General features: G+C 43.6%; 1 protein-coding gene across 1 annotated transcript in view; it reads left to right on the top strand.

Moving 5' to 3' along the window:
- Nucleotides 1–22,227, top strand: part of LOC126419875 (ankyrin repeat domain-containing protein 50) — a 513,285-nt gene that overhangs the window by 177,824 nt on the left and 313,234 nt on the right. The gene's annotated exons all lie outside the window — the stretch shown is intronic.

Here is a 22,227-nt window from a genome sequence, read left to right as displayed (position 1 = left end):
GGAGAGATCCAGCGCTGGCGAGTGCTTCTGACGTCCCTCCGGGGAGAAGTTCATGCCTTATTTATTCCGCCTCTGTAAGGAAATTCTTATTTCTTTGCTCTATCTTCTAGAAGTCTTGCCGGTTCCTCCTTCCTTCTTCGAATGTGGAACTAGAAAACTGCTGCAGTTTTCGTATTCATTTCGGTAACGTGAAGTAGACAAACGATATGGTTGCATTCTCTGCATCATGTTATTATTATCGTTACTATTATTATTATCTCTGTTTCTCACAGCTGAGTTTACATTGTTGAATACGGTCAAGTTACAACATTGGCTAATCCCTTTCATGTTTGAAGCTATTAGATTTTAGCATTTTTGATGGTGATGGAAACAAAATACGTTTATTTCAAAAGAAAATAACTGCACAAACCGTAATCAGCATTGCACTATGGAACAAACTGCCTGTAGCAGTAATGTAGAAGTAAATATCCTTGGAGTAGTGAAGCAACTTAAATCAATTAATAAAAGCATATCTTCTGTTCCAGACTGTGTACCAGTTAGGTTCCTTTCAGATTATGCTGATGCAATAGCTCCATACTTAAAATCATATACAACCTTTCGCTCTACGAAAGATCCCTACGCAAAGACTGGAAATTTGCACAGGCCACACCAATATTGAAGAAAGGTAGTAGGAGTAATCCACTAAATTACAGGCCCATATCATTAACGTCGATATGCAGCAGGATTTTGGAACATGTGTTGTGTTCGAACATTATGAATTACCTCGAAGAAAACTGTCTATTGACACACAGTCAACATTGATTTGGAAAACATCGTTCTTGTGAAACTCTTCTAGCTCTTTACTCGCGTGAAGTCTTGAGTGCTGGTGACAAGGGATTTCAGATTGATTCCGAAATACTGAACATCCGTAAGGCTTTTGACACTGCACCACACAAGCGACTTGTAGTGAAATTGCGTGCTTATGGAATATCGTCTCAGTTATATCACTGGATTCGTGATTTCCTGTGAGAGAGGTCACAGTTCGTAGCAACTGACGGACAGTCATCGAGTAAAACAGAAGTGATTTCTGGCGTTCCCCAAGGTAGTGTTACAGGCTCTTTGCTGTTCCTTATCTATATAAACGGTTTGGGAGACAATTTGAGCAGCCGTCTTAGGTTGTTTGCAGATGACGCTGTCTTTTATCGACTAATAAAGTGATCAGAACATGAAAAGAAATAGCAGAATGATTTAGAAAAGATTTCTGTATGGTGCGAAAAGTGGCAATTGACCCTAAATAACGAAAAGTGTGAGGTCATTCACATGATTGCTAAAAGGGATCCGTTAAACTTCGGTTACACGATAAGTGTCAAATCTAAAGGGCGTAAATTCAACTAAATATCTAGTAATTACAATTACGAACAACTTAAGTTGGAAGGAACATATAGAAAATGTTGTGGAGAAGGCTAACGAAAGACTGCGTTTAATTGGCAGGACACTTAGAAAATATATTAGAGATCCACTAAGGAGGCTGCCTACACTACGCTTGTCCGTCCTCTTTTAGAATACTGCTGCGCGGTGTGGGATCCTTACCAGATGAAACTGATGGAGTACACCGAAAAAGTTCAAAGAAGGGCAGCAAGTTTTGTATTATCGCGAAATATGGGAGAGAGTGTCACTGACATGATACAGGATTTGGGGTGGAAATCATTAAAATAAAGGCGTTTTTCGTTGCGACGGAATCTTCTCACGAAATTCCAGTCACCTAGCAAGAAACGATCACCGTGATAAAATAAGGGAAATCACAGCTCGAATGGAAAGATACAGGCGTTCGTTCTTTCCGCGCGCTATACGGGATTGGAATAATAGAGAACTGTGAAGGTGGTTCGCTGAACCCTCTGCCAGGCACTTAAATGTGATTTGCTGAGTTTCCATGTAGATGTAGAAGCGGTAGCCTAACAGGAGTGCGTGAGTCAGTTGGCACTGCGTCTTCAAAGTCCATCCGCCCATCCTCATTCTGTTCGGCTTACCTGCCCTCACCTGTACTGCTGTCGCTAATGCGTTGCGCTCCAACGTATGGGCCCTGACGATGAACTACTGTAAGACGATAACACTCTCGGAGACGTTGGTATGCCCATAAATGAAAAGAAAAAGAATTTGGTAAATGTTAGTGTACTGTTGACGCTCAGTATTCTGCAGTTTGGTAATTGTACATTCATTACACAAATTCCGTGAAATTCAAAGTACTTTTATGAGAATTCATGGTCATCACGCGACCTTATTTATTGTACTTCCGATCAACACGGGACTACTGCCACGAACGAAACAGTTATCCGCATACGAATTACAATTATAAGCTACCACACCATAGCCGGCCGAAGTGGCCGTGCGGTTAAAGGCGCTGCAGTCTGGAACCGCAAGACCGCTACGGTCGCAGGTTCGAATCCCGCCTCGGGCATGGATGTTTGTGATGTCCTTAGGTTAGTTAGGTTTAACTAGTTCTAAGTTCTAGGGGACTAATGACCGCAGCAGTTGAGACCCATAGTGCTCAGAGCCATTTTTTACCACACCATAGCTATACTGTGCAGCCTCCAACAGAGGCTAGGTGGAACAGCTTGTTTTAAATGCTACGGTCTGTAGTTAGACAGTATGAAATGCTTGAGAAGAAAACTGTCTCTGAAAAATGTATTAGTAATGATAAGAACACTCTAAAAGAACTTGTGAAGTATTTAGACACATTCAAAGGTGCAACAGAAGTACATGACAGCTAGAAAAATTGTAAAGTGCAGTTTATTTTGTTAAGTCATACCAACGCAGTGTCGGAAGGTACAGAGACACGTACAAATTGTTGACCCAGTTCCTTGTGTAATACACGCTGCGTGTCCAGCAAGTGAAAACTGTAGTTAATTCCAAAAGGCCAGTTTCAGTGTCATGGATATTTTGAGAGCACAGTGGAACGGTCGTATTATCGTCTATTAACTGCACAAGTTACGAGCGCCGAAAGTGTGTTCTGTCCTTTCGCTTCTGCGAACATAAACGTTGTGCTGCAGCTGTTCTGAGGATGTCTCAGTTTTGCAGGTCTTTCCGTTGTTGTACCACGACACTCTGGTGGGGTTTGACTTAAAAATATTGAAGAAGCATTTCGTCTATTTGGAACCAGTCATTCTTCTTAACCGAAATCTGCGTTTGTGATTGTGTCCGTAATTTTTTATATTTTAGAAACCTTCATTGTTCAGATTTTGCTTCCTAGAAACAGCTGGAGTGCGAAGTCGCAAGTTCAATTTTTAGTAAGGCTAATTTGAAAGTGTTGTGTTAACAGTTGCGACGGGAAAAATTTTAGCTGCTAATGACTCGCCATATACGTCAGGAGGGCGACAGAAAATAAGTGTCCGGGAGGTGCAGAGATCACCCTCCTATGGAAGTATGTATTTCACTGCACAAAATGGACATCGTCGACATTCAATAAATGTTTAAAACAAACCATGAACTTGCACCATGAACACCGAATGAAAAATGGCGCGCCACAGTGGTTACGAAGGTTGTCACCAAGATCGAAGGCGAACTCCTTGGGAGTTACAAACCGTGCAGGATGTCCAGCTGGGTATCCACTTCCAAAGAATGCATATAGAATCATATTGGTGTAACGGAGTGATGACAGTTGATGGAATGTGTTGGCATACAACCGAATTGGAAACAGTCGTGGAGCTTACTGTGAAATTGGCTCTCCTCTGAGGCGTAGCTGTAGCCAGCACGGTAATATATTTTATAGTCACGGAAAAAAACAAGCCTCAAGGAGCTGAATTTGTCCAGTTGTTCCAGTTGGTAATAACTGCAATGTCACACAATTTCCAGGAGGGATAGTTTGCTCCAAAGGAATATGATTTTTATACCCCGATCAGGAATCATGAAAAACAAAATTACTTCGAGCAGCTATTGGCCAAAAGCAGTGTTCAAGCTGTAGTTGCAGTTCTCTTGAATCCATTTTCCCACTCTTGCTTACTGTGATGTAAATATCCCCTGTTGCCCTTAGACCATCACGCATACTAGAAAGAGCCGTAGGGGGCAGAGCCTCTCCAACTTCTCGCAGCACAATACATAACTTTTTTCCAGCCAGTGTACCACCCAGATTCACAGTCGGAATAACTGTATGCGAATACATTGCGGCATTGACGTTAGTTGATCTTGACCCGACTCTCTTGGCACCTCTAATTCCCAGTGTTCCCTTCATATACGTATCCCCCTCAAACCCCGACTGATTGGAGTTGAAAGCAAGTTCCTGACTAAACGATGGGAGAAGTTTGTTTATCCCATCTATAAATTTTCTGGCCGATTCCCCAGTTTACTGTGCTTCGTCAAGACAATGCTTTGTTTGAAATTTCGTTATTCACGTCTTCCAATTCTGTAGCACGTTTTGGGACTATGTAGCCATCCACTGGTTCCCTTGAAATCATTGTAATCTATGTTGCGTGCAGTTTGATGTATATAACGTAGTAGGTCACTAACATGCACATCCTGTTAGCCGGCCGCTGTGGCCGAGCGGTTCTAGGCGCTTCAGTCCGGAACCGCGCTGCTGCTACGGTCACAGGTTCGAATCGTGCCTCGGGCATGGATGTGTGTGATGTCCTTAGGTTAGTTAGGTTTAAGTAGTTCTAAGTCGAGGGGACTGATGACATCAGATGTTAAGTCCCATAATGCTTAGAGCCATTAAAAACATCCTGTTAATTGCATCGAGCACCCTTGAAACGCGCAAACACGCGCCTTGTCCTCCCTTGAATATCAGTAGTCTTCCTTATGCACTACACGGTCATTTTGTTGCACACTTATTTGAAATCTTCTTGCATATTAATAATCGTTTCAGCTGTATTTTGATCCTTCATTACTGTACCACTACCAGTTTCGTGGCGTTAAAGCCACATCTTCAGGTGACATATGATTAAAACATTAGAGCGGAAAAGCTTGGAATTTTTTTTCCCAACATTCATTGTCTCTCAGATACAAAAAAAACACCGCTAAAAGACGATATGTCATGGATTAAAAACTGCCAAATTCCAATATAGTGGATGGGTGGGAAAAAAAAAAAAAATGGTTGCGGCCGCGTCTCCTGTACGTGGTTCCATATAGATCGGAGAAGCGATCACTTTCATACGATTTGTTTTGGACCCATCCACTGTATTGGAATTTGGCAGTCTTTAATCTATGACATACCGTCTTTTAGCGGTGTTTCGTGTATGATAGACAATGAATGTTGGGGAAAGAAGATTCCGAGCTTTCCCGCTGTAATGTTTTAATAATTTGTCACCTGAAGATGTGGCTTTAACGCCACGAAAGTGGTAGTGGTGCAGTGATAAAGGACCAAAATACAGCGGAAGCGATTATTAATACCCAAGAAGAATACTCACGGCTGTGGTGCACCACCCACAAGGTTGTCTTCGAAATCTGTTCGTAATTAGTATGCCGCAGGTGATCTTCCATGTATGTAATTATGTTTAATGCCCGCTCCTTGGACAACAAATGTGTCTTACTACCTTTCACTGGAGTCGGAAATTGTGGCTCCCTGTCCGGCAAGGATGATGAATTATGTGGCTGGACACCTATTTCGATATCACTTTCACTTGTTAAGCACGTATCGTCATCACTAAACTCCTCAAGTACGTTGTCCTCACAATCGAGCGTATACACCCCACATTCCACAGACTCATCATGCAGAAACGCTAACATATCATGTGCCACTTCTTTCTTACTCTGCGAAACTCCTTGGGTTTCTTTCTGGCAAAATGTCAGCTTCGGCATCTGTTCTTGTAGATGCAATGCAGGGTTTTCTTTGTTTCCTGTTGCCACTGCTCTGCTTTGTCTCAACACCACTAGCGCTGTTGCACTGTTGTGAACTACTCGTGGACCAAGTAGTTCAACTACGCTCCTTAGTCTCGTGCTGTGCTCACCATTCGAAACCTCCAGTACCACCCGCTGTCGCCATTAGCAGTCAATATCGGGACTGCATGGAAGACAATACGTGGAGCGTCGAATGCCGTAAACATCATTGGCCTTTTGCAACCTCGCACTCGAGGGATTCCTTGTTAGACCCCGTCTTTATAATTTGTGCCCAGTGTACTACGTAAGATTTTTCGCTCTCTTCTTCTTTTTCTTCTTCCTTAATTCTTCTTCTGTACATCACCACTCTTTCGACGAATTTGATTGCTGTGCTCGATCATTTCGTTATTTCTGAGTTTTTTATTTATTTTTATTAATGCATGCCTACTGGAAAATCAATTTGGGTTTCTGAGAAATGTAGGAACACGCTAGGTAGTGCTGACACTACTGCTATCTTAGAAGATAGGTTAAAGAAAGGGGAACCTACATTTACAGCATTTCTATAGAGGTAACATTTCGGAATATTGACTGGAATACGCTCTGAAATTCCGAAGGCAGCAGGGATAAAATACAACTAGGTAACGTGTATTTACAACTTACAGAAACCAGACTACAGTTAGAATATTCGAAGGACATGAAAGGGAAACAGTAGTTGAGAATGAAGTGAGACTGTTTTAGCCTATCCTTGGTGACATTCAGTGTGTTCAGTGAGCAAGAAACAAAGAAATTGAAGAACAAGATGGAAATGGAAGTTGAAGTTCAGGGAACATAAGTCAAAACTTTAAGGTTTGCTAATTACATTGTCACTCTTTCAGAGACACTAACGAAGTTGAGGAATCAGTTGAGTTGAATGAATAGTGTCTTGAAAAGAGGTTACAAGATTAACATCAACAGTAGTGTAACGAGAGTACTGAAATATAGCCGAATAAAGTCAGGCGATGCTGAGGGGCTTAGATTAATTAATGAGACACACAAATTAGTAGATCAGGTTTCCTGTTTGCGAAGGAAAGTAACAGACGACGGGCGAAGTAAAGAGGATACAAAATGCAGCCTAGCAATAGCACGGAAAGTGTTCCTGAGAATAAAGAATATACCAGAGGACTTAAAAACGTAAGTTATACAGTATTATTGCATACCTATTTTTATTGAATGCTGCACTAGACTTAAAAGTCCCACAGATACATTATTTTCCAACATAGTCACGAAATGTTTGTAAACAACTGCCGGGACGTTCAAGCAGTCTGTCAATTCCTCGACGAAAGAAATCCAGTCCTTGATCACGGAGCCATTCGAGAACTTCTGTGTGGACGTCTTCATTTTCAGAGAATCTGTGACTGCTGTGAATCAGTTCCTCGACTGCCTGGGCACTTATCATCTATGTTCGATGTCATTGGCCGTCGTTCCCGATCAGCAAAAGCCACATCTGTGTGGCCGTAGTCAAACTGTTGGCACCGTATCTCTAATGCCAGACACGATGAAACAATTGGTCCATATACCGTCAGAATTTCACGTCTAATTTATGTGCAGTTTAGACGTTTTGCCCAAAAGAATCGTATTGTCCAGCTTACTTCAACTATGAAGTATGTTTTAGTTGCTGTATCATTTCCCTCGCAAGTTGTGATGTATCTGTTACCTGTACATCAGCGAAACTGTGTCCTCAGGAGACCTGAGCCGTGCACTTTCATCTGACAGTGCGCTGCCTTTATTTAGCAGTAGTCTTGGTCTAGGCCAACATGTCTAAATTACTTTCTGAAGTACCTATGTGCTAACATTTAATGCTAGCCTTTCCCCTGCAGCCTTTGCCCACATATGCCTTTGACACATATTGAATACACTTCCTTCTCATCCCCCTCTCTGTGTCCACCTCTTCTTCTCTCTGTCTGCCGACCTCATCCTCCCTCGTCTATCTGTCTACCTTCTACTCCCCATTCTCTGTGTCTCTTCAACTCCTCCATCCCTATCTCTGATGACATCCTTGTCTCCATCTCTTTGTTTGTTTCCTCCATCCCTCCCTCTGAACATACCCCCTTCCCCTCTCTCTTTCTAGTTCCACCTCTCCCTTTTCCTTTTCCATCTGCCCACTACTCGTCTACACCGTCCACTTGCCTCATGTATCTCGCCCCCCCCCCCCCTCCCCTCTCTCTGTCCATTCCTCCTCGCCCTCATTCTCTCCATTCTCTCTTCTATCCAACTCAACCTGTCCCCAGCCATGCTCATCGGCACGTGTAGCCCCACAACATGCCTGTTATGCAGGACACATTACACATCCGCGGCTTTGTCCCTGATGTACAGGCCATCATCTAAAGCAGTTCGATACTACTCCAACACAACATACCTCATATGCAAGGCAGCCTACATGTCAGGGCCTGGAAAACTGTTTCTTTCCCTTCACATCAGGATGCCCTGCAAATCAAGTTCATGTGGCTGATACTGTTCCCACACAACATTCATGTCACACAGGGCAGCCTATAAACCATGGGATGAGAAAGACACATTTTTGCCGATATCTCCACTCCTATTGGAGCTAAGAGGCTATAAAACCCACAGTATTAGTACTCATGAGGTGTGCTGTTTTTGTGCAAAATTTGGTAGAAATCGATCCTGTAGTTTGGGAGGAGATCCCAGACATACTCACATACACGCTACTTTATATATGTGAAACCCAGCAGTGCCCAAGTATTCATTCTGCGAATTTCATATTAGAAATTAAAACAAAATATGAACTGTGTTCATAGTGTAACATCGGAAAAAATTCATTTCCATCTATTCGTGAAAACACTTTATAAATTATGAATTAATTGTACAAAGAAATATGCATAATGTACACATGTAGTAAGTACACTATCTTGGACGGTTTCTGCTTGCTGGCGACAGCTGTTTCATGTGTCTGCAATGCAATTTTGTGAACGTCTCTACAGCAAGGCCTCTTCATAGCTGTACAGACAGCTATCGTTTTCATATGCAGCTGTTCGTGCATTGCAGCTGAAAGCTGTCAAAAGTCCTGTGTATGTGAGGGATTATTTAAGTTAACTCGACTGTATGAGTGTTTTAGCAGTAAAGAATAAATGTATTAAAACTTCATGTTTGGACAGCATTTATTGACGCATCTCAGTGTTTATGACGTCATATCTCCTGAACTGTGATAGGTAGGTGTTTCTTATCCCAGCAGCGATTGTTACCTGACAGTAAGAGATATGTATACCAAGTATGGTTGAAATCGGTCAAGTGGTTTAGAAGGAGATATGGAACATACAAACATTTATGAGCCCAGAATGAGATTTTCACTCTGCAGCGGAGTGTGCGCTGATATGAAACTTCCTGGCAGATTAAAACTGTGTGCCGGACCGAGACTCGAACTCGGGACCTTTGCCTTTCGCGGGCAAGTGCTCCACCGACTGAGCTACCCAAGCACGACTCACGCCCCATCCTCACAGCTTTACTTCTGCCATTATCTCGTCTCCTACCTTCCAAACTTTACAGAAGCTCTCCTGCGAACCTTGCAGAACTGGCACTCCTAAAAGAAAGTTTCATATCAGCTGGGAGGATGGGGCGTGAGTCGTGCTTGGGTAGCTCAGTCAGTGGAGCACTTTCCCGCGAAAGGCAAAGGTCCCGAGCTCGAGTCTCGGTCTGGCACACAGTTTTAATCTGCCAGGAAGTTTCATTTATGAGTCCATTTTTATAATATGCTTGGATAACAGGTAAGTATGCGAAGACAAGACTGCTAGCTCGAATAACTGTTATGGAAATCCTGAATGGAATTGGGGTAACAAGGAATTTGCGTCCTTGTCTGACTAAAAGAAGGGATCGGTTGATAGGGTACATCCTGAGGTATCAAGGAGTCGTTATGGTAATGCAGCCAAGTGGGAAGGAGTGGTGGCGGGGGAAATGGTAAAACTTGTAGAAGGAGACAAAAGCATAACTACGGTAAGCAGGTTCCGTTGCTTGTAGGCTGCAGTAGTTATGCAGAAACGAAGAGGTTTGCACGCGATAGACTGGCATGGAGAGGTACGTCTTCGGACTAATTATGACAACAACAACGAAACAATAACAAGGAGAATAGTACTACTAGAAGTGTTATTTCTTTTACGTCGCGATAGTGCTACAATGAAGTAAGGGAAACGTGGTGAATCTCAGCACGGCGTGTTGTAGTGTGGGAGTCCAGACGGAGGGGGCGAGGCAGTCTTCTCCAAACAAGCGGCACGTGCTGCGGTCGGTCCCGCGCCGTGGTGTGTAGGGGCCGCGCCGTAATGGACGTGAGCGAGCTACCGGAATAGACTCGTCTCACGGCACAGCACAGGCGAGGCCTCATGACGCTACCTTTTGTAAACAGCGCGCTGTTAGCGAGGCTGCTCGTCCTCCAGAGTCAATCGAAATCTCTGCGCCGGCTGGTGGACGTCGCAGTAGCGCGACTCGTTTGTCCACACTTCACCACGGGTCCAGTAAGGGCGGACGCCTGAGCTGCTGTCGAGCAGAACCTGGCGCAAGACCAGCTGTCAGTTGACAGGGCGCGAGCACTCGTCGTGCACAAATTGCTCAGCCTGGGTACGGTGTGCCGGCCTCTGTGGCCGAGCGGTTCTAGCAACACCGGCTCAGAGGAAGGCCTCGGCGCTTGTTGGTGACGTCACGTCAGCTAGGCACGGCCAACGCCAGGTCTGTTGCAGGCAGAAACGCCTGGGAGTGCTTATCGCTATAAATCTCTTAATTTTGGACAAACTGTTTGGTATTGTTTTGGATTCTGCTGTTTTATTTAGATGAAAGATTTTCTTACTCTCGTAAAGCTGCAAATGAAGATCATAGTTCTGTATTACTGAATCCTGTCGAAACAAACGTAGATCAATATGAGAAGATGCTTTGCCCCATTGCAAGCTTCGGAAATTTTACATTCAAGTAACTATATTTACTTGATCCATTTTGTTATCGAAAGTTACCCCAACCCCCTTACAATGAACTCGTTTCTTTTATTTATTTATTTATTTTCGTTTGACATCGTCACTGGAAATGTGAACTAATTTACATGTGTAAATGTCCAACTGTTGCCAGTCATTAGATTACAGTCGTTTTCAACGAAAGGAATTCTAAACAGGAAACAAAATAGCTTCATACATCGAAAATACTTTTTTAAACATGCACATTGCAACTGAAAGCAGAAACTTTATAACATAAAAAAATTTTATTTGATAAAACAAGTATCTCTCTTTTGCCTCTCCTTCTGTCCCCCACCCTCTCCCCCAAAGTGTACAATTGCAATATATTTCATTAACATTCAGTGCTCCTCACCCCATAGTCAACCAAGATACCTAAAGAAGAGCAACAATATGTTCACAATTTCTTGTAAAAGCAACCCAGTACAAACGTAACTTCCTCAGATTTACAAATTAGGTAAAGAAGCACGAATTATGTTGCTGCTGGACCATGCAGTTGTTTATGTATGTCAATCCTTAAAACAGGTGGAAATTTAAGTTCAGTAGTACACTATTTGTTAAGAAGTGAAATGAATTGCACAATTAATTGATTGCAGAAATCTCTCAGAACAATGTGTGTTGGTCAACTACCGCCAATAGTTTCACATTTTCCTGTGTCAGGGAGGGAGACACCACCATTGTAAGTATGCCTGCAACAGACCTGGCGTTCGCCGTGCCTAGCTGACGTGACGTCACGAACAAGCGCCGAAGCCTACCTTTGAGTCGGTGTTGGTTCTAGGCGCTTCTGTCCAGAACTGCGCTGCTGCTACGGTCGCAGGTTGGAATCCTGTCTCAGGCATTGATGTGTGTAATGTCCTTACGTTAGTTAGGTTTAAGTAGTTCTAAGTTGTAGGGGACTGATGACCTCAGATCTTAAGTCCCATAGTGCTCACAAGGGAACCTCCCCATCGCACCCCCCTCAGATTTAGTTATAAGTTGGCACAGTGGATAGGCCTTGATAAACTGAACACAGATCAACTGAGAAAACAGGAAGAAATTGTGTGGAACTGTGAAAAAATAAGCAAAATATACAAACTGAGTAGTCCACGGGTCGCATAGGCAACATCATGGACAAAATGAGCTTAGGAGCGTCGTGGTCCCGTGGTAGCGTGAGCAGCTGCTGAGCGAGAGGTCCTTGGTTCAAGTCTTCCCTCAAGTGAAAATTTTATTTTCTTTATTTTTGCATAGTTATTATCTGTCCGTTCGTTCATTGACGTCTTTGTTCACTGTAATAAGATTAGTGTCTGTGTTTTGCGGCCGCATCGCAAAACCGTGCGATTAGTAGACGAAAGGACGTGCCTCTCCAATGGGAACCGAAAACATTTGATCGCAAGGTCATAGGTCAACCGATTCCTCCACAGGAAAACACATCTGATATATTCTATACGACACTGGTGACGGCATGTGCGTCACATGACAGGAATATGTTGTCGACCCACCTAACTTGTACACTTGGCGAATGGGTAAAAAGATTCTTCTACCTTGCCCGATTTAGGTTTTCTTGTAGATGTGATAATCACTCCCAAAAAAGTGATTAAAACATAAGAGTTTGTCACATAAACTGAAAATAAAAAATTAAACTTTCACTCGATGGAAGATTTGAACCAAGGACCTTTCGTTCCGCAGCTGCTCACGTTACCACGAGACCACGGCACTCCTGCGTTCCCATTGTCCTTGATGTTGCCTATCTTCCCATGGACTACTCAGTTTGTATATTTTGCTTATTTTTTCACAGTTCCACACAATTTCTTCCTGTTTTCTCAATTTATCTGTGTTCAGTTTTTCAAGGCCTATTCACTGTGCCAACTTATAACTAAATCTGAGGGGGGTGCGATGGGGAGGTTCCCTTGTCAGAGCCATTTCAGCCATTTGGTGAAAGTGCGGCAGGCAGGAAGCATCCTGCGACTCCGAAGGCCGAGAAAGCTGCTGTGGCGGTTCCCAAAGTCTGCCTCAGTGGTACAGGTACAGCCTTTTCACTATTATATTCACCATATACAGCCGATGTCAGACATACAAAGTGTCTCAGGTAAAATTATCAATTAATTTTTGCTATGCTGGGAACTGTGACTGTGTTACATAATTGTTTATTTCTATTTTCTGCTACCAGTCACTCTTATTTATTTTGTGTTTAAGATACTGCAACGTATTTCGAGCACTTGCTCCCCATCTTCAGGCATTGATGTATACAGTGGTTGGCCTCATATTGATGTCCAGTGTTGTCTTCCGTTAGTGTGGAGCTGTCTCTCGTTACGGGAATGAAATTTTCACTCTACAGAGGAGTGTGTACTGATATGAAACTTAATGGCAGATTAAAACTGTGTGCCGACCGAGACTCGAACTCGGGACCTCTGCCTTTCGCGGGCAACTGCCCTACCAACTCAGCTACCCAAGCACTACTCACGACCTGCCCTCACAGCTTTAATTCCGCCAGTACCTCGTCTCCCACCTTCCAAACTGCACAGAAGCTCTCCTGCGAACCTTGCAGAACCAGCACTCCTGGAAGAAAGGATATTGCGGAGACATGGCTTAGCCACAGCCTCGGGGACGTTTCTAGAATGAAATTAAAGCTGTGAGGACGGGGCGTGAGTCGTGCTTGGGTAGCTCAGTTGCTAGAGCACTTGCCCGCGAAAGGCAAAGGCCCCGAGTTCGAGTCTCGGTTCGGCACACAGTCTTAATCTGCCAGGAAGTTTCTGTCTCTCGTTGTTTGTTATGACAGACATCAGAACCTGTGTGAGATGCAGACAGTTTTGTATCAGTTATTATATTGCGAAAATAGTGTGTACACATTCATATACGACAGCTTTCCACGCACGATTTTGACGTCCCAAAGCTGTGTTATTTATCCTCAGTATTCAGACAGAGCTGTATTAAGTATGTGGTGTTTACATATATGTAGGAAGATCGGTACGGTGAGACGTTCAAGAAACAGTGACAAAATAAAAAGTACAATAATTTAATGTTACACAACAGCTCCACCTGTGTAGCAAGGATAAAAAACGTAAGTTTGAGACGCCAAAATCGTGAGTGAACAACTGTCATATAAAAAAGTTTACCACACGATTTTCGGACCATAATTACTAATGCAGAACTATCTGCATTCCACACAGTGTGGTGTCAGTCATAACAACCCATGAGACACAACTCCACACCAGCTGAAGACGTCACTGGACATAGATTGCTGGCCAACCACTAGCCCCCCTCCCTCCAAATACCCCAACAGCCACTCCAGCAGCGAACAGTACTGAAACCGTTCTTTCAGTTTAGTTCAAAACAACTTACTTTTAAGAACAATTGCCTGGATGCATAAACTCCGGAAGATCGACAGAACATGTTCGAAACCCGTTGCAGTATGTTAAATCAAACATAAAAAGCAAGTGTCTGGTAGCAGATAATACAAATGAATAAAGGAATGGTCAATATCAGGCAAATGACAGGAACGATCATTTAAAGCAAAAAACTTCATATGCACATATGCCCTATTCCAAAAAGTTTCCGAGAGAGAACACATTTAATTTACGTTATTTTCTGTATTATTCAATAAATTGCCTGATATACAAATGAAAAACCCTCAGTATTATCGTACACATCACGCCATGTACTGGTAGTAGGACTACGCTACCCCATTTCAACAATGTTTTGCTGTTCCTGCACAGGTTGTTGAACTACATGTTCAGAGCAAAAATGGGAACCTGGAGAATACTTGTTTCACGCAATGTACTGAAAACTCCGGTAAAGACTCTACGAACACGAATTCGAGGTGTCGAAAAGCGCCGATGGTATTCTTAGACAGCGGCATGAGGAATACCATCGCAGAAGCTGTAAACGTACACCATATCTGAATGTTCTTCACTGCAGAAGTTTGGCATTTTAGCCTGCGCGTGTACGCAGGCAGTTAACCGGTACTTCTCTTTGAGACACTGTCAGTCCATTCCACTACTTCACTCACGCCACACCATGGACAACTGCGCGTTCGACGAGTTAGTTTAGTGGCAGAAAGACATCCCGAGTAAAGTGATTGAAAGCAGCGAGGTTGGTTTGGCTAGAATAAAACATCAAAGAGGTTGGGTGGGTAAGAGACACACGTGCGTACTGCTAGCCCAAAAACAAATGGACGTTAAATGTATTCTATCCCAGGAATCATTCGGAATAGTGCATATGTACATATGAAGATTTTTTTCTTCAAATAATCATTCCTGCCCCATCTCTAAATACTGACCGTTCCTCCTGAAAAAGACTGTCTAAGTGTGATAGGAAGAGAACCCACTATCAATGAAAGCAGTTGATGTTAAAAAGTGACTTTCTTGCATGCAACAACTACACACTCTTGTCACAGAGCCAAATCGGCAGAGGAAATGAAAATCATACGACTTGTGTAATTAGCGCAAGCGTAGTTGTACGATGTAGTGAATTAGCTTTCTGCGCTCAAAATTATAACAACTTCCCGCTGCCCGATCGTGGATAACTTTTTTGATCCGAAGTTTACGGGTTCTTTCTAATTAATAATCCGACTGAATGTCTGCACAAATGAATCCATGAGAGCGTGCTGAGCCGGCAGATGTGACAGAGCGGTTCGAGGCGCTTCAGTCCGGAACCGCGCTGCTGCTGCGGCCGCAGATTCGAATCCTGCCGCGGGCATGGATATGAGTGATGTCCTTCGGTTAGTTAGGTTAAAGTAGTTCTAAGTCTAGGGGACTAATGACCGCAGATGTTAAGTCCCACAGCGCTTAGAGCCATTTGAACCATTTTTGAGAGCGTGCTTAAAAGTAATACTTCCGAATTTCTTATTTGAAAACCCTTAAAGCTTTGTAAATAAAACAAATTTTATTAATATTATACATCTTTATTCTGTATGTCTACATATTTATTTCTGCACATAGTCACCGTGGCGACGATCACATTTCTCCCAACGAGAGACCAGTTTGTTGATACCGTCACTGTAGAATGTTTGACTTTGTTGACGGGGCTCAACCTCACTGCTTGTGCGCTTTATCGCTATCAAAGTGAAGTTCTCGAAGCTGTTGTTTAAGTTTTGGAAATACTCGGCGCTCGTTCACACACGTTGAGGTTAGAACCACCATTTCCTTCATTACGACCACATAGATTCCGATGTCGCACATTACCGATGTCGATAGAATCAACGCCGAACGCAGCTTTCATTATTCTATGGATTTCAGTTGGAGGCGTGTTTTGCGCTGTTAGAAACTCGATTACGAAACGCTATTTCTCACGCTTCGACGTAGCTACGTTACACACCGCCATGTTACATGCTACAATTAGGAGTCCTCTAGCAGTAGAGGGTTAGAACTGGCGTCGGCGAAACGGGGAAGTCGATCGAGTAGTATGCATGACATGTGTGTTTTTGGTCGTTATCATGATTGACAGACTGTGAAATAAAATGGTCGGATCCAGGATTCGGGACGCAGCACATCAAGAAAGGAAGCCAGACAAGAAATTGGAAATGAAGTGACCATTTGTTGAAACTTCCTGGCAGATTAAAACTGTGTGCCGGACCGAGACTCGAACTCGGGACCTTTGCGTTTCGCGGGCAAGTGCTCTACCGACTGAGCTACCTAAGCACGACTCCTGCGAGAGCTTCTGTGAAGTTTGTAAGGTAGGAGACGAGGTATTGGCGGAATTAAAGCTGCGGGGACGGGGCGTGAGTCGTGCTTGGGTAGATCAGTCGGTAGAGCACTTGCCCGCGAAAGGCAAAGGTCCCGAGTTCGAGTCTCGGTCCGGCACACAGTCTTAATCTGCCAGGAAGTTTCATATCAGCGCACACTCCGCTGTAGAGTGAAAATTTCATTCTGAGCATTTGTTGTTGCAGTCGTCTGATTGGAGAAATACACTAATTTAAATCAGACTGCAGTTTCTCCCACGTCCCACTAGTGACTTGCACAGCTCCCGCAAGGCCTTTCTCAAGTTTAAAGATTGCAAAAATATTTTTGGTTGTGTGACTGGATGTTGTGGAACACTTCGGACGATTCCTCCATGCGGCAGCAGTTGCGCATGATGCCGACGGCCGTGGCACACACAGGCGGGTGGGGCAGTTTGGTGCACAAATGACACGAGCCGCCTCCAAGGTCCACTCGCCATCCATTTCATTAGCAGCGCCATCGCCGTCGCCGCGGCGGCTAACGCAATTACGCGCTGCGGGGAACCCCGTTAGCGGCCATCAGCCAGGACCGTAGCGGACCACTCCCTGTAGAGGCACCTCGCCGGCTACCGTCTATCACTAGCCTCTCTGTCCGGAATTCACTTTGCTGCCACGTGGCGCCCAGGATAGCCTCGAGTCAGAAGCACTCGTGCCTTGTAATAGCCACACTGGCCGTTTGGGGACGATACTTCATGATTCCTTAACATAGGTAGAGTTGCCGTTGTGCGGACTCGAGTTAGTGCCAGTGCACTGTTACGTTCAACATAAGTAAGTAATACACCGATATTTGTATAATACCTGTGGTAGCACACACTAAAGAACAATACAAGCGCACACTTCTGACCAGTAAAGAGACAACTGACCATCACAGATTGTGTTCGAAATGACCAAGGGCAGCAGCAATACATGTTTTCAGTCTGATATGTAATGACTGTTGCACACGTGCGAGCATTTCAGCAGATTGTAGACAGCGGGCCGGCTGGAGTGGCCGAGCGGTTCTAGGCGCTACAGTCTGGAACCGTGCCACCGCTACGGTCGCAGGTTCGAATCCTGCCTCGGGCATGGATGTGTGTGATGTCCTTAGGTTAGTTAGGTTTAAGTAGTTCTAAGTTCTAGGGGACTGATGACATCAGAAGTTAAGCCCCATAGTGCTCAGTGCCATTTTTTTGTAGACAGCGTCTTTCAGCTTTGCCCAAGGAAAAAAAAGTCTACATGCGTCATATCGTTGGAACGAGCCGGCTGAGACACAGGTCCTCTCCGTCCAACGATTTGGAAGCAGTTGGCGAAGACATGCTGTAGTACTTCGTGCACTGTGGGCTGGACAGCCATCAATTTACACCACAGGCTCCTCATAGTCTGCAGACCAACGTCGTCTAGTACATGTGGAAGATGGTCTGCTAGGAGGCTGCGATACTCGTGTGCGTTGAGCGTTCCGCCTATGAAAAATGGTCCCATGAGATAATGGTTCACTATTCCATACCATACGTTTGTACTCCATGAACGCTGATGTTCCACCTGACGAAGCCAATGGGGATCCCAGTAATGCATGTTCCGGCGAGCCATGATTCGTAAATGCGGCTTTATCACTAAACACGATTCATGGGAAATGGAAATGAGCGTTTGGCGTCATTGGCAGGGAGGCCCCTGACGGGGCAGGTCCTGCCGCCTTGGTGCAGGTTTTTTTTTGTATAGTTCGTTGCTTTTGGTCTGGGCGGACGTCACAAGATCAAATTGATTGTTGGTTCCTTGACTGAGTTTTCTTATTACAGAGAGCACGCAGCCCTCTGACCGAACACGCTGAGCTACCGTGCCGGCTACCTTATAAAATGCAAACGAGCATATAGCATCGTTGGCCGGGAGGCCCCATCTGGGGGAAGCTCGGCTGCCAAATGCAAGTCTTATTTCATTCGATGCCACATAGGGCGACTTGCTCGCCGATGATGAGCATGAAATGATGATGAGGACAACACAACACCCAGTCCACGAGCGGGGAAAATATCCAACCCGGGCGGGAATCGAACCCGGGCCCGCTGACATGGGAGGCAAAAACGGTACCACTTTTTTTCTTTATTATTAATCTCATTTTGTTCGTTTGTAGTTCGTTGCATCTGCTCGAGGCGGACGTCGCAAGGCACCCGCTTCAGTTCGTCGTTTATCCATTAACTCAATTTTTTCTAAATTTTATTACAGAGGGCTGCTAACCCCCTGACCGAACACGCTGAGCTACCGTGATGGCTACCACTCAGCTAAGCAGACGGACGACCATTCAGCTATCGGGGCGGACAACACGGTACATGATATATCTGGACTGTCCTGTCTTAATGCCCGTGTACAGAAGATAACACGATTCTCATAACCGTTTCCATGCAGTTCTTGACGGAGAGAGATGTGATAGAGATGGCACCAATATCGATGGAGAATGCGTAGGTCACTTGCCTGACTCATGGGGCTTCCTCGTACGACTGCGCGGGAACTAACGTGCCGATCGACTGGAACAGCAGCAAGAACATTAATTTCCCCCTCTTCGATTAAACTACCACCTTCACGGAATTGGTTGAGAAGGATGATAAATAATTGCCGATGTGGTTGAATTCTATTGGGATATCTTGCCGCGTACACCTAACAAGAACGAACTGCTTACTTCCTACACTCCCCATACACGATGAGCCTGTCGGCTTTCACTGCATTGATAAATCCCGTCGTCCACTCACGATCTACTGCTTGGACTCACACACACTGACTATCAAGTCGCAATCCATTCAAGGAACACACACGCACCCTGTAAGCAAACATAATAATATCGTACCTAGCAACTACGCGGGCTGAATGGCACAAACAAGTGTTGTGGAAACTTTTCAAAATACGATACGGTTCGTATAAGGATTCAGCAACAGACAGCACTGACATTCCAGTTTACCTTGCATTTAGTTTGTTAATTTCAATTGTCATATTTTGTACAAAAGATACACTTTCTCTGTATTATCACAATATGTTTACTGGCTAACAAAAAATTGCTCTAAGCACTATGGGACTTAACATCTGAGGTCATCAGTCCCCTAGACTTAGGACTACTTATACCTAACTAAGCTAAGGACATCACACGCATCAATGCCCGAGGCAAGATTCGAACCTGCGACCGTAGCAGCAGCGTGGTTCCGGACTGAAACGCCTAAAACTGCTCGGCCACAGCGGCCGGCTCCTGGCTAGCAATACGAGCCCCTGACTACCAGTCCATTCTGTGAAAATTGCGCACCAATATCACTTTCTATTCCCGCAACACTTGCGGTGCAAGTTTCATTTGATTCACCCTTCATATGCGTGGTTTCTATTCTGTCGGAAATATTCGACAGGACAGACACCCCTACATGAAACAGCGGGTGTTACTTATATGAGTAAAGAGAAACGATCGAGATCAGTCACATTCGGGCTTTGAACTACATCCAAAGAAGACAGGTGAAAATTTGTGTCGGGACTCAAACCTGGATCTAACGCGAGCGGTCGCCTTGAACGCCGCGGCAATCCTGGCACGCTTCCCATCTGATCCAAATTCAATTAAAGAGCGCGACGGCTCTTAATTTCAGTGCGAATGTCTCTGTCCATCTTCTCCTCTCGTCGCTTTGTCCATCTCTCCCTCCACATCCTTTTGCCCCCTCCCTACCTCTTTTCCTGTCCATCTCATCATCCCCCCCCCCTCTTTCTGACCTTGAGCCTTATTTATTGTTATTACCAGTGAAACCTTGATTGGGAACTAAAGTCGCTGAAAGTAAACGCGTAAATCGATTGGGATCATAGATTTGCTGGGTATGAGGACCGCTCTGCTGCTGGGTCTGCAAAGATAGCAGTTTCAGTGATATTTTTCGCTTAGTTTTAATCTGCAAACGGGTAGGATTACATAATTTCGTACGATTCAGATACCGCAGTAGTTTTCTAATCGTAAACCAATAAGCTGTAAATACAAGTTTTCTGTTAAAACTCTTTGCGATGAAGAAAACGAAACAGTACGCAGTTGTGTATGCAATTTCCGTTTAAAATTATATCTAAGGAGAAAGAGTATATCTGAGAAAAACGGTCTGCCAAATGTTATAATTGCCCTGATATCGTATAAGAGGGCGATTAAAAAGTTTCCTTTCAAGGGTGTTGCTGTAGCGCATACTTGTATGCAACCTGGCTCGACTCCGATGCATAGGCAAGGGATTAGTGTTGAGTTCGAACGCTAACTTTTTAATCGGTCCTTATAGTTAAAACTGCCTGTAGGAAAGAAAACTAAACCGCACATTTTCACAACACAGCCCTTTCTTTCTCGCAATAGGTCTTCATCTTCTCTTCGGTATTAGGCAGGAATTGCCTGTTACAGTACCCATCTCTGTCGGGGTATTCGTCTGTCTCTTGTCCCATGGCACTTATAATTTCTTGCCTTTAAGGGAAGTATCTCACTCTCCATTTTCCAACCTCGAATTTTATCATTTAGGCTACAGATTTGCAGTTCTTCTTTAATATCTTAGATATCTTAGCCCGTTTTCTCTTGTGCAATCTTTAACACCTCTAAGGAATTTTATTTCTTGTACCTGAATCCGGCTGTTTGCTTCTTGGTAATCACCCATGTCTCACTTCCATAGAGCAGTATGGGAACTGCAACAGTTTTGTAAAATTTAATTTGAGTGTCTTTCGTGGTTTTGTTTTTTAAGTTTCTGTTAATTGTTGCACACACTCGGGTGAATTTACTAAGCTTAATTTCAATATCTCTGCTGTAGCCATATGTCATTTCACATTCGAGATAATTCAAATGGTTTACTTGCTCTAAAATCTTCTGATCTGTCACTGTTTTGGTTCTGATTGGTTCTTTCCCGATGAAGGCTATTGTCTTAGTTTTTTTCTTTTGAGATTTCCATGTTAAATTTTGCACTTATTTAATTTTGCACTTATTTGCTTTAGCAAGTAGATTCCTTTGCGAAGATCATCTTCCTTGTCTGCTAGGATCACTGCGTCATCGGCGTATAGTAAATTATTTAAAAGAATGTTTCTGTCTAGGTAGATGCCTTTCTGAAATTCTGATTTCCATATAATTATGTATTATTTCATTAATGTAGAAGTTGAACAAAGTTGGAGAAATGCAGCAGCCTTGTCGTACCCCTCTGTTAGTTGGTATCTCATTAGCTGTTTTACCATTGAGATCTAGAATGATATTTGTGTCTTGATATAACTTTTTATCGCATTTACTAAATGTTTTGGATATCCACAATTCGTCGTTATTTCCTAAAGTGTCTGTCTATTGACGTTGTCAAAAGCTTTTTTAAAGTCAATAAAAGCAATGTGTGTTTCTTTATTTTACTCTCTCCGTTTTTCTATTATTTGCTGTAGAATAGAAACTGCATCTGTTGTGGAGCGTCCTTTCCTAAAACCCATTTGTTCCTCATGCAGTACTGCTTCAGCTGTGTTTTTAAGTCTTGTCTTTAAAATCTTCTGATCTATCACTATTTTCGTTCTGATTTTCACAACACAGCCCTTTCTTTCTTGCAATAGGTTTTAACAGAAAACCTGTACACTAATGTTTAAAAAAAATGTATAGCTGAAGTCAATCTGAATGTTTATTAGAGTATCATGCAAAAATTTGAAGTAAACCTGCCAAGAACTTTTCGAGATATTTGGTAACAACCTTATAGCAACGAGTTGTCCTAATGCAGTGACATGGAGTATGCAGTTCCGTGTGACTTAGTGTGCAAACAGAGCTCTGAGATTTTTTTTTCAATATTTTTCTTGGAATGTAGGTTT

The sequence above is a fragment of the Schistocerca serialis genome, chromosome 9, assembly GCF_023864345.2.
Source record: "Schistocerca serialis cubense isolate TAMUIC-IGC-003099 chromosome 9, iqSchSeri2.2, whole genome shotgun sequence".
Lineage (NCBI taxonomy): Eukaryota > Metazoa > Arthropoda > Insecta > Orthoptera > Acrididae > Schistocerca > Schistocerca serialis.
The sequence above is the reverse complement of the archived record's forward strand: the minus strand, read 5'-3'. Positions and strand labels throughout refer to the sequence as shown.